Source organism: Gigantopelta aegis, chromosome 10, assembly GCF_016097555.1.
Source record: "Gigantopelta aegis isolate Gae_Host chromosome 10, Gae_host_genome, whole genome shotgun sequence".
Lineage (NCBI taxonomy): Eukaryota > Metazoa > Mollusca > Gastropoda > Neomphalida > Peltospiridae > Gigantopelta > Gigantopelta aegis.
The window spans coordinates 2,306,864-2,320,004 of record NC_054708.1 but is presented as its reverse complement, the minus strand read 5'-3'; the positions used below and the strand labels follow the sequence as shown (position 1 = coordinate 2,320,004).

The window sequence follows — 13,141 nt, the reverse complement described above, 5'->3', positions numbered from 1 at the left end:
ATCAAAGTGTGAGATTATTTTAACCTGACCGTCTCCATGAGCAACTAATTAATTGGAACAGGAGCCAACATTATATGTATAATGCACCTTTTCACCTGATCGCAGTCATTGTTGTGGTACTTCAACAACATGTATAATGCACCTTTTCACCTGATCGCAGTCATTGTTGTGGTACTTCAACAACATGTACAACTCAATAACAGTGCTACCTCATTTTACACTTTTAACACATTGAAATGTATAATGCACCTTTTCACCTGATCGCAGTCATTGTTGTGGTACCCATTGGGCTATTTCTCATTCTAGCCAGTGCATTAAAGGTCGTGGTATGTGCCATCCTGTCTGTGGAATGGTCCATATAAAAGATCCCTTGTTACTAATGGAAAAATGTAGCGGGTTTTCTCTATAAGGCCAGCTTTCCATTAATTCCGCGTGCGATTTATCATGCGCAGTAGGCCTATTATGCTTTTCCGTAACTCGTGCTTATAAAACTTAGTCTAGACTTTAATAAAGTCCATACTTTAAGGTAATGCTATTTGAATGGCGTTGCCATGACGTTAAAGTCTAGACTTTAAGATTTATAAGACCGGGGCCATATGTACGTTTTTTCAAGCAGGTCACTTTACAAAATGTGACGTTGTCAACGTGTATTTTAAGCCAAAAGTAAATGCTTCACGTTATGGCGTCACCGCTAGTCGATAAACTCGCCCACGGAAACGCGCGCGAAATCGTGTTCATGGAAAGCGGGCCAAAGACTATAATATGTAAATATTACCAAATGTTTGACATCCAATAGCCAATGATTAATAAATCAATGTGCTCTAGTGGTGTCGTTAAAGAAAACTAACTTTACATTTATAAGAACCAAAATCAATGGTCAGTCCAACGACGTCTTTCAAGTACTTTGCTCGCATATTTTTTCCAAACTTTTTTCTTTTCTAATTCAGTAAATATAGGCCTGATATGAATATGTAGTTTCACTAATTACTACTGAAACATATAAAAGAAATTATAATAGGCTGCACAATTAATACACAACATATGGATAACATTGTAGATCATTCATTTTTTAATTTGAACATGACAGTTACGAATACAATAAAACTTTCATTCTTTTAAACAGCTCACATATCTAGGAATCCCTGATAATTCTGATAACACACAAATCTTCAGAACCAACACTGAATGTGTCAAGAAATGTTTTGACGATATCGTTATAAAATTCAACCGGTATTGTTTTATGAATTATTTCCACCATTTCGATTTTGCGGGACTGAAATCTTCATCATCTGGAGCTGTCGACTTGCAGCTGTAAAATATCTGGAAAAATAAATAAACATTCATAGTCATATTTCCTAAGTTCAAGTGGGTTCTCCACGAGTACTCGAGTACTCGGGCATAGACTCGATTCCGTTTACAGGACTCTTAGTACCCGTGCAAGGAAGAGCAATCTCATTTAATTATATTTTTAATGTAATTTTATCATTATGCTTGCCGCCGGTTATGTTATAGGGCTGTCAGATATGAAGGGAAAGAAAAGTGGAATGTGTGGAATACAGTATCATCAATGGTATGATTTGGCACCCATGTTCAGCGCTGGAATTAAGATGCATAATGCTATTTTACTTTATTCCTTAGGCTCATTATTATTTAGTGTCGGGTACTCGAGTCCAGTAAGTTCAAGGGCCATAAGGTAAAATTCACGATTTAACTATTCAGATCCTAGAGTAATGCGTTTCAACTTGTCTAATTAATAATTCTTTGCTTATGAAACTCCAAAAGAGCAACTGATCACTTTAAAAATGGGTAGGTCCTAATTGTGCTATTCAGATGCCAATAAATTGCATCAAGGCTATCTAAATAATAATTTTAAAAACATTCTTGTATTATAATAATATGCAAAATAATCCTTTAAATAGTTACAAAATTATTGTTTTAAAATGCCTAATTTTGCTATTCAGATCATATCCAATTTTTTAATTTTCACGGGGGAGCATACACCCGGACACCCCTAGACATCTCGGAACCTGATCTATGCCACCTCCCCCCCCCCCCCCCCCCCCCCCCCCCCCCCCCCCCCCCCCCCCCCCCCCCCCCCCCCCCCCCCCCCCCCCCCCCACACACGTACATACAAACACCTCTACCACTCAAACCGTTTATGGCAATCTAAATAAAAACATTCTTGGGTTATATTACTATGCAAAATAATCCTTAAAATAGGTGTTTTTTTTTTGTTAAAGTCATCAAGTTAAAAGCCATTCAATTTTAACATTTTGCAGGGGAAGCAAGGGATCGTTTATATATATCATCCCACAGACAGGATATCACATACCATGGTCTTTTATATACCCGCCGATGGGGATCTATCCTAGACTGACCGCGTATTTCCAAAAACACCTTTTTAGGTCTAAGTAATGAATAAAAATAACATATAGTCTTGAAAAATGTTACGTAAATCGAACACAGTACCCTCTTCCTCTACCCCTAGAGCGTTACGTAATTAGGAACACCCCCTTACATGTAACGCGTATGCCAACAGCTGGCCACTGTCAAAATTTCAAGGCAAATCCCCCACCCACCGACCCCTGGAAAGGCGTTGTACCATACCTCTATGGATATACACATGTTTTGGAGATATGAGACGACCCTCAATCAAGACAGTTAAATTTGTTAAAAAATTGCGAAATCTCACGTGATCTTTTGTTGGGGAATTCTACACTTGTGATAAGCCAATGAAAACCGAGATTGGTAGGAGCCCGTCAAAAGTGTCCCACTTTCGAAATACTGGCTTTGTGTTTGACCTGGATAAGCCAGCGTAGTGAAACCAATGCGGAGTGCGGCGTAATATATGCACCAAACGTAATTGGATTTCCTGTTCTATATGCTTAAATAATAAAAAATATTCCGGATACTGCCGCTTTAAAAAATTTCTGGGGTATACACAGCTGAAGTCGGAAAGCCCTAGCTGAAGTGGCGCGATATAGAAATAGGGGGCTTACGCAACAACCTTCAAATGATGATCAGAAGAAGAAAACACCCGGACACTTCTAGACGTCTCGTGCCTTGCTTAATATGACCCTTGTCTTTGCCCTCCACCCCAACCCCCCACTTAAAAATACGCTTCGACGGGCCTGATATAACACGTAGAATATATGAGTGAAGTGAAAATGTGTTATTGTTTCCAATGTATAATATGTGTGAGTGTGACGGAACATGCACTTAAATTTGTTATCGCCTGTGGCGATATTAATTGCTTTAGAAGGCCGTGTGCAGTCTCAATATGCACTTAAGCCCAGGTGGGACTTTGTTACGTAATACCTCCGCGCGACCGTGGTCGAGCTCTGCCTAATATACACCCAGCCCAGGTGCGGAGGCCATGTGGCCAGTAGTTACGTAATACCTCCGCGAGTGCGGTTTTTACGATCGTGATTTTGGCGACTAGGCGTCAGCAAGTCTGGCCATCTAAGGAAAATTGTCGTCTTGTTCGCTGTGGAAATATCACTTGTAGGTATTCGGTGCCGCGATGTACCCCCAGGCGATATTCGGTTTTATAATAAATGGCTAGGGTTTTAGAGATATCGGGGAGAAACAAAAGGAAGGCGCCAGGGGATCGTTGTCCGTCCGGACTGGTAATTATATATTTTCTGCTCTGTTGTATAACCTTGATGTGATTGATGTGACTTTAAATATTTTAATACTGTATTATACCAGTATTATTTAGACGGTGCTGCCGGTAATCTGACGCAATAAACTGTAGGCTCACTGTTCTAAATATATATAAAGCTTAACCAGTCATCCTAGAGGACCTAGGTAAACTGTAGGTTATTGTGTTTATTGTGATAGGTACCAGTATTAATTCTGTATTACAAGGTTACTGAATAAGTAGATAAGGGTTAATTAAAAATTAACCAGTTAGGAATAGAGTTGTAATTCCTTTATTAATTAAGTTCCCCTGGAAGCGTTTCTCAATTATCACACGTGTGGGTGTTGTGTCACGGTGAACTGATTAGAATATTGTATAAACTAGACACCTAGTGATTAACTAATTAAGTGATCAGTTCTGGGTTGTTACTATTTGTTGTTGTTAATTAACTACTGCGGCAGTACATTTGTCAGCGTAGATTAATACAGATTCCAAAGTGTATTGTGTTTTTGTTGTGTTTTCTAGTGAACTAAACGTGCTATATTATATATACTTTATATAAGATCTTATCTATGTTCATACCTAGAGACGAGCCACGCGGGTATAACTGCCCGTTACAGAGAGATCTAATAGATATACAGTTAGGAGAGATATTTGGATAATCGTGTTTTATTCAGTAACGGGTATTATAGGATCCCCGTGACAGTGAGTTAGTATGAAACTGTTTCTAATAGTTTCCAATGTATAATATGTGTGAGTTAGTATGAAATTGTTTCTAATAGTTTCCCATGTATAATATGTGTGAGTTAGTATGAAACTGTTTATAATAGTTTCCCATGTATAATATGTGTGAGTTAGTATGAAACTGTTTCTAATTGTTTCCAATGTATAACGTGTGTGAGTTAGTATGAAACTGTTTCTAATGTATAATATATATGAGTTAGTATGAAACTGTTTCTAATTGTCCTTACCGGTTCGTCTAAGATTGGAACTACTCGCTTTACTTTAATGTTTGTACTCGTCATCTTGGGTGCCAGGTCTTTCAGCTGAATTATGAGTAAAAAGTATAAATATTTAGACGTAAATGCTGTATTATGTAAAAATAGTATTTGAAATAATTATTTTCAGAATTGGATTCTACACACTGGATCAGTTTTAATTCGCTTAAATTGTCAACCTTAACTCTCTCTCTAACTCTCTCTCTCTCTCTCTCTCTCTCTCTCTCTCTCTCTCTCTCTCTCTCTCTCTCTCTCTCTCTCTCTCTCTCTCTCTCTCTCTCTCTCTCTCTCTCTCTCTCTCTCCCTCTCTGTCTCTCTCTCTCTCTTGTTTTTTCCTGGGTTTTTTTTATCTAAGTTAAAAGTTAAAGTTTGTTTTCTTTAACGACACCACTAGAGCACATTGATTTATTAATCATCGGCTATTTGATGTCTAACATTTGGTAAGTTTGACATATAGCCTTATATGCAGCACCCCACAGACAAAATATCACATACCATGACCTTTGATATACCATTTGTGGTGCACTGGTGGAACACGATCTAGCCCAATGAGGCCTACCGATGGGCATCGATGTTAGACCGACCGCGCACGAGGCGAGCGTCTTACCCATAGGCCACTGAGAACCACGTGACGACGTCTTAGCATCAGACTTAGGATGATAAGTTAGTAAAAGTCCTTACGGCAAAGACAGATTTACTTACCAAAGAGTCGACAGTCTTTTTACTGAGTTCTGCCGACACGGGCACCACTTGAATCATCATTTGCAATGAAACCACTTCTCCTTCACGAAGAGTGACTAGAAATAGAATATGAATATTGTAATACAAACGCCTCCTTTACGAAGAGTGACTAGAAATAGAATATGAATATTGTAATACAAACGCCTCCTTTATGAAGAGTGACTAGAAATAGAATATGAATATTGTAATACAAACGCCTCCTTTATGGAGAATGACAAGAAACAGCAGAATCATTTTGAAAAAACAACAACATCGCTTGAACCCATGAGACCCAACATCTGCATCATCTAATACATATGTAAATTAAACTTTATAAACCTGGTATTAGTGATAGTAATACATTCTGGCGGAACACATTATATATCAGGCCATTAGGAATGGGGGCCTGGGGCACCCGTGGAGGAAAATGTACGGGGTTTTTTTGTTTGCTCTACTCTAAATAAAGATTTTTTTTTAAATATGGCTTGTGTCCCCCCCCCCCCCCCCCCCCATATTAGAGACTGATCCATCTCACTAGAGATTGCACATACATACACACACCCACACACACACACAACTTCAGATATCGTTGCTAACAATAACTGAATTGTGATTCATGGTATATATCACATTTACTCACACATACACACACACACACACACACACACACACACACACACACACACAACTTCAGCTATCGTTGCTAACAATAACTGAATCGTGATTCATGGTATATATCACATTTACACACACATACACACACACAACTTCAGCTATCGTTGCTAACAATAACTGAATCGTGATTCATGGTATATATCACATTTACTCACACACACACACACACAACTTCATCTATCGTTGCCAACAATAACTGAATCGTGATTCCTGGTATATATCACATTTACTCACACACACACACACACAACTTCAGATATCGTGATTCCTGGTATACATCACATTTACTCACACACACACACACACACACACACACACACACACACACACACACACAACTTCAGATATCGTGATTCCTGGTATATATCACATTTACTCACACACACACACACAACTTCAGCTATCGTTGCTAACAATAACTGAATCGTGATTCCTGGTATATATCACATTTACTCACACACACACACACACACACACACACACACACACACACACACAACTTCAGCTATCGTTGCTAACAATAACTGAATCGTGATTCCTGGTATATATCACATTTACTCACACACACACACACACACACACACACACACACACACACACACACACACACAACTTCAGCTATCGTTGCTAACAATAACTGAATCGTGATTCCTGGTATATATCACATTTACTCACACACAAACACACACCTTCAGCAATCGTGATTCCTGGTATATATCACATTTACTCACACACAAACACACATCTTCAGCTATCGTGATTCCTGGTATATATCACATTTACTCACACACACGCACATCTTCAGCTATCGTGATTCCTGGTATATATCACATTTACTCACACACACACACACACACACACACATCTTCAGCTATCGTGATTCCTGGTATATATCACATTTACTCACACACAAACACACACCTTCAGCTATCGTGATTCCTGGTATATATCACATTTACTCACACACAAACACACACCTTCAGCTATCGTGATTCCTGGTATATATCACATTTACTCACACACAAACACACACCTTCAGCTATCGTGATTCCTGGTATATATCACATTTACTCACACACAAACACACATCTTCAGCTATCGTGATTCCTGGTATATATCACATTTACTCACACACAAACACACATCTTCAGCTATCGTGATTCCTGGTATATATCACATTTACTCACACACAAACACACACCTTCAGCTATCGTGATTCCTGATATATATCACATTTACTCACACAAACACACACCTTCAGCTATCGTGATTCCTGGTATATATCACACCTTCAGCTATCGTGATTCCTGGTATATATCACATTTACTCACACACAAACACACACTTTCAGCTATCGTGATTCCTGGTATATATCACATTTACTCACACACACACACAAACACACACCTTCAGCTATCGAGATTCCTGGTATATATCACATTTACTCACACACACACACACAAACACACACCTTCAGCTATCGTGATTCCTGGTATATATCACACCTTCAGCTATCGCACACACACACACACACCTTCAGCTATCGTGATTCCTGGTATATATCACATTTACTCACACACACACACAAACACACACCTTCAGCTATCGTGATTCCTGGTATATATCACATTTACTCACACAAACACACACCTTCAGCTATCGTGATTCCTGGTATATATCACATTTACTCACACACACACACACCTTCAGCTATCGTGATTCCTGGTATATATCACACCTTCAGCTATCGTGATTCCTGGTATATATCACATTTACTCACACACAAACACACACCTTCAGCTATCGTGATTCCTGGTATATATCACATTTACTCACACACACACACACATCTTCAGCTATCGTGATTCCTGGTATATATCACATTTACTCACACACACACACACAAACACACACCTTCAGCTATCGTGATTCCTGGTATATATCACATTTACTCACACACACACACACAAACACACACCTTCAGCTATCGTGATTCCTGGTATATATCACATTTACTCACACACACACACAAACACACACCTTCAGCTATCGTGATTCCTGGTATATATCACACCTTCAGCTATCGCACACACACACACACACCTTCAGCTATCGTGATTCCTGGTATATATCACATTTACTCACACAAACACACACCTTCAGCTATCGTGATTCCTGGTATATATCACATTTACTCACACACAAACACACACCTTCAGCTATCGTGATTCCTGGTATATATCACATTTACTCACACACAAACACACACCTTCAGCTATCGTGATTCCTGGTATATATCACATTTACTCACACACAAACACACACCTTCAGCTATCGTGATTCCTGGTATATATCACATTTACTCGCACACAAACACACACCTTCAGCTATCGTGATTCCTGGTATATTTCACATTTACTCACACACAAACACACACCTTCAGCTATCGTGATTCCTGGTATATATCACATTTACTCACACACAAACACACACCTTCAGCTATCGTGATTCCTGGTATATATCACATTTACTCTGGACGACGTCATGATTCCTTTCCTTGACGGGCGGGGACGTAGCTCAGTGGTACAGCTCTCGCCTGATGCGCGATCGATCTAGCATCGATTCCCGTCGGTGGGCCCATTGGGCTATTTCTCGTTCCAACCAGTGCTCCACAACTGTTGTAATAAAGGCCATGGTATGTACTATCCTGTTTGTTGGATGGTGCATATAACAGATCCCTTGCTGCTAATTGAAAAGAGTAGCCCATGATGTGGACTCAGCGGGTTTCCTCTATCAATATCTGTGTGGTCCTTAACCATATATCCGACGTCGTATAACCGTAAATAAAATGTATCTTTCCTTACTTCTTGTCCTTGATATGTAAGCCGGGTAGACTGGGTATCCAGCATGGACATTCCCGAAACCTGTGTAGGTATGGACACTTGTAAATTAGCTTTCGTTGCATGGTTTGTTTAACACTATTAGCGGAAGTCTGGTTTTACATGATACATGATATCGGAATAGTGTTCCACGATTTGTATAGCACGTAATGTGGTATGTGTTGTCCCGTCTTAGAAAGTGCAAATGGACGATTCGTTGATCCTAATCGATAGTTTAAATGAGTCCTCACCGTTTAACGTGACCTGCTGTCCGACACCAATGATGCCTTTTGGCGGTTCCACTGTCAGCGTTCTCGGATTCGTGGCCTTCACCTTGTACGCCACTAGTGTGTCGAATACATTGTTTAACGTGATCTGGGAGTGGAGCGTTTCCTTTTGTGAACCTATGAAATACAAAAACAGTCAACACATTTTTATTTACTGACCCCGCATTAACAAAAACAAATGAAATATTTATAGAATATTAAACGAGCTTACATTTTGTATCATGTTTATGTCCCGAGTGAAATAATGTTCAGTTGTAACGAGCTTTAGTGAGGGCGAGGCGTGCGAGTGCCCCATATGCTAGTGTTGGAGCAAATCCTAAAATTGAGGCAAAACCGATCGAGTATGATAGTTGTAGTCCAGGTAAAAATGTATAGTGATTCGTTTGCATCGTTATATAGCTGGTTGGCAGTAATATTAATATCAATATGATGTTGTTATCCAGATTCGGGCAAAAATCAGCTTCACCCACGCTCCCTAAGAATATGGAAGCTCAAACGCCTATATAACTCAAGCTTTTGAATGTCAACAATTGCCAAATCATTCCACCAAGAAGTGCGCTGCGTATGAACCTGTAATATTAAAGCTACTGGATGAAGATGATATAAAGTGAGATGGTTATGTAAACATGACGTACCGTGAAATACTAACACGTCCTGGGGTCTTATTTCCACCAACTGTGTACTGCTCGTAGCCATCACAGCAGTAGCTACTTGTACCTAACCGACTGTTAGCCTCTGGTTATTATTTACTGTTACATTGGGCGATTACCTGCACGCACTGATGCGTGTTGGGTCTCACGGGTGCGCAAGACCAGGCCAGTAGATTAACCGTTTGTGTACCCCAATGTTTGCCCACTAGTTGCCTAGCGACCAACTTCACTGTCGCTCAGATCAATATATATATATACAGTATGTAGAAGTCATCAATGAATTTTTGTGTTTTTGTTTTCTCTATGAATTGTGAGCTGACTTTACCCTGTGCTATAGTGCTCGCCTGGAGGCGCGATCGGGCGCAGGATCAATCTTCCTTAACGGAACTAGGGTTGTTTTCTGTTCAGACAGTGATCTACAACGGGTAAATTAATGGCCGTGGTATGTACTGCCCTGTCTATGGAAAAGTGCATATAAAAAGACTCCTTGGTACTTCTTAGGTGGGAGTCGTCTATGTGACGGCATCGGGTTTTCCCTCTTTCTCTTTGTCAACTAATTGTTGTAATGATTGTATGTAATGCTAGACTCAGACTACCAACTGCCACACCAAAGTTGGCCAATTTTCTGCCATCGCGACTTCTACGACTATCCAGTTGCTAGTCTGAGCGCTCTTTCATCACGATTCTCGTCACATACGACTTTTACGACTGTCCAGTTGCTAGTCTGAGCGCTCTTACAACTCTATTATTGTCGTATAACCAATTAGTTGTTAATCTGAGCGCACTTGTCGTAAGTCGGGAGTTGGAGAAATTACAACCCAACCTTTGAGTTGGCCAACTTCGTCGTGACAATTGACAGTCTGTGCCTAGCATTAGACACCGAATACCTGTAGCTTAAATTGTGCTGAGGTGTCGTTAAACAAATACTCCTAATTGTGTCAGTTGTTTATAAATGGTGTCTGCGTGTTCTATAAATGCATTCGTGTACTATAAGGAACACACGTGTAAGAGTTTCTAGGACCTAAGCGCGACGTAACCGGACAGACACTGAAGAAGCGATGTGCCCCTTGTCCTCTTACCAGTTATCCAACACTGGCCTAGGAAGTAAACATAAAACCGGACAGACACTGAAGAAGCGATGTGCCCCTTGTCCTCTTACCAGTTATCCAACACTGGCCTAGGAAGTAAACATAAAACATCGTCTGTTTATTGTATGCACTGTATTTATTATTATTGATTAGTTTCTCATTTTGTCACATTTCACGATGTGATGTCCGGCTGGTGTTCACTGCAGCACTCTCACGGTCTGCTCTAATAAAGTCTGCGTCTACTTCTAAAACAGAGTCAACTCGAGGCATTTTACGGTAGATTTTGTCATTTAGTTGATTTTACATAATTTGGGAATGCTGAATCCAAATATGGTGAATTAGCCTACATTGTCAAATTTTTGTTTTTAATCTAGAAGAGCCAAAATCAAAATGGCCAACAACATAGCATAGTACATGTATATAAAATAGTTAACCAGTTAGACAAGAAAAAAAGAGCAAAAATGTTAAATTACAAAACAAACTCACAACCATCTATACAGGGTCCGCCCTGCAGGTAATAGAGGCTGCTTGTACAGTGGTAAAAGGAGGCTGCTTGAAAAAATCCGACGCATAATAAATAAATAAATAAACTTACTGATGTCAATCACCGTATCCGGCTATTAAAATCTTTATACTAGCATTGATTTAGCCTATAGATCATTTCTAAAGAGGTGTTCTTTATTTACACTGAATGTATTGTTGTAGTTGTATGAGTGCAAAACTTAATAACCATATTTTTATACGAATTTTAACGTTATTCATTCGTGTGGTTATAACCATAGAGGTGTATTTATGTATGTGCGTTGTAATGTATTCGTGTGGAACCATAGAGGTGTATTTATGTATGTGCGTTGTAATGTATTCGTGTGGAACTATAGATGTACGTTGTAATGTATTTGTGTGGAAGTGTATTTATGTATGTGCGTTGTAATGTATTCGTGTGGAACCATAGAGGTGTATTTATGTATGTGCGTTGTAATGCATTTGTGTGGAACCATAGAGGTGTATTTATGTATGTGCGTTGTAATGCATTCGTGTGGAACCATAGAGGTGTATTTATGTATGTGCGTTGTAATGTATTCGTGTGGAACCATAGAGGTGTATTTATGTATGTGCGTTGTAATGTATTCGTGTGGAACCATAGAGGTGTATTTATGTATGTGCGTTGTAATGCATTTGTGTGGAACCATAGAGGTGTATTTATGTATGTGCGTTGTAAACCGTGTGGAAGTGTATTTATGTATGTGCGTTGTAATGTATTCGTGTGGAACCATAGAGGTGTATTTATGTATGTGCGTTGTAATGTATTCGTGTGGAACCATAGAGGTGTATTTATGTATGTGCGTTGTAATGTATTTGTGTGGAAGTGTATTTATGTATGTGCGTTGTAATGCATTTGTGTGGAACCATAGAGGTGTATTTATGTATGTGCGTTGTAATGCATTTGTGTGGAACCATAGAGGTGTATTTATGTATGTGCGTTGTAATGTATTCGTGTGGAACCATAGAGGTGTATTTATGTATGTGCGTTGTAATGTATTCGTGTGGAACCATAGAGGTGTATTTATAGAGGTGTATTTATGTATGTGCGTTGTAATGTATTCGTGTGGAACCATAATGTATTTGTGTGGAAGTGTATTTATGTATGTGCGTTGTAATGTATTCGTGTGGAACCATAGAGGTGTATTTATGTATGTGCGTTGTAATGTATTTGTGTGGAAGTGTATTTATGTATGTGCGTTGTAATGTATTCGTGTGGAACCATAGAAGTGTATTTATGTATGTGCGTTGTAATGTATTCGTGTGGAACCATAGAGGTGTATTTATGTATGTGCGTTGTAATGTATTTGTGTGGAACCATAGAAGTGGTGTATTTATGTATGTGCGTTGTAATGTATTTGTGTGGAAGTGTATTTATGTATGTGCGTTGTAATGCATTTGTGTGGAACCATAGAGGTGTATTTATGTATGTGCGTTGTAATGTATTCGTGTGGAACCATAGAGGTGTATTTATGTATGTGCGTTGTAATGTATTTGTGTGGAACCATGGAAAGTAGGTGTATTTATGTATGTGCGTTGTAATGTATTCGTGTGGAACCATAGAGAACTATAGAAGTGTATTTATGTATGTGCGTTGTAATGTATTCGTGTGGAACCATAGAGGTGTATTTATGTATGTGCGTTGTAATGTATTCGTGTGG

At 39.2% G+C, this 13,141-nt stretch overlaps 1 long non-coding RNA gene across 1 annotated transcript; it reads right to left on the bottom strand.

Annotated features, from left to right (window-relative positions):
- Positions 1-994: 994 nt before the first annotated feature.
- On the bottom strand, positions 995-9,294 carry LOC121382669. The gene is made up of 4 exons (XR_005959202.1): positions 9,167-9,294; positions 5,344-5,438; positions 4,615-4,689; positions 995-1,320 (listed from the first exon to the last, which is right to left on the bottom strand). It is a non-coding gene; the product is annotated as an uncharacterized LOC121382669 (long non-coding RNA).
- Positions 9,295-13,141: the final 3,847 nt, after the last annotated feature.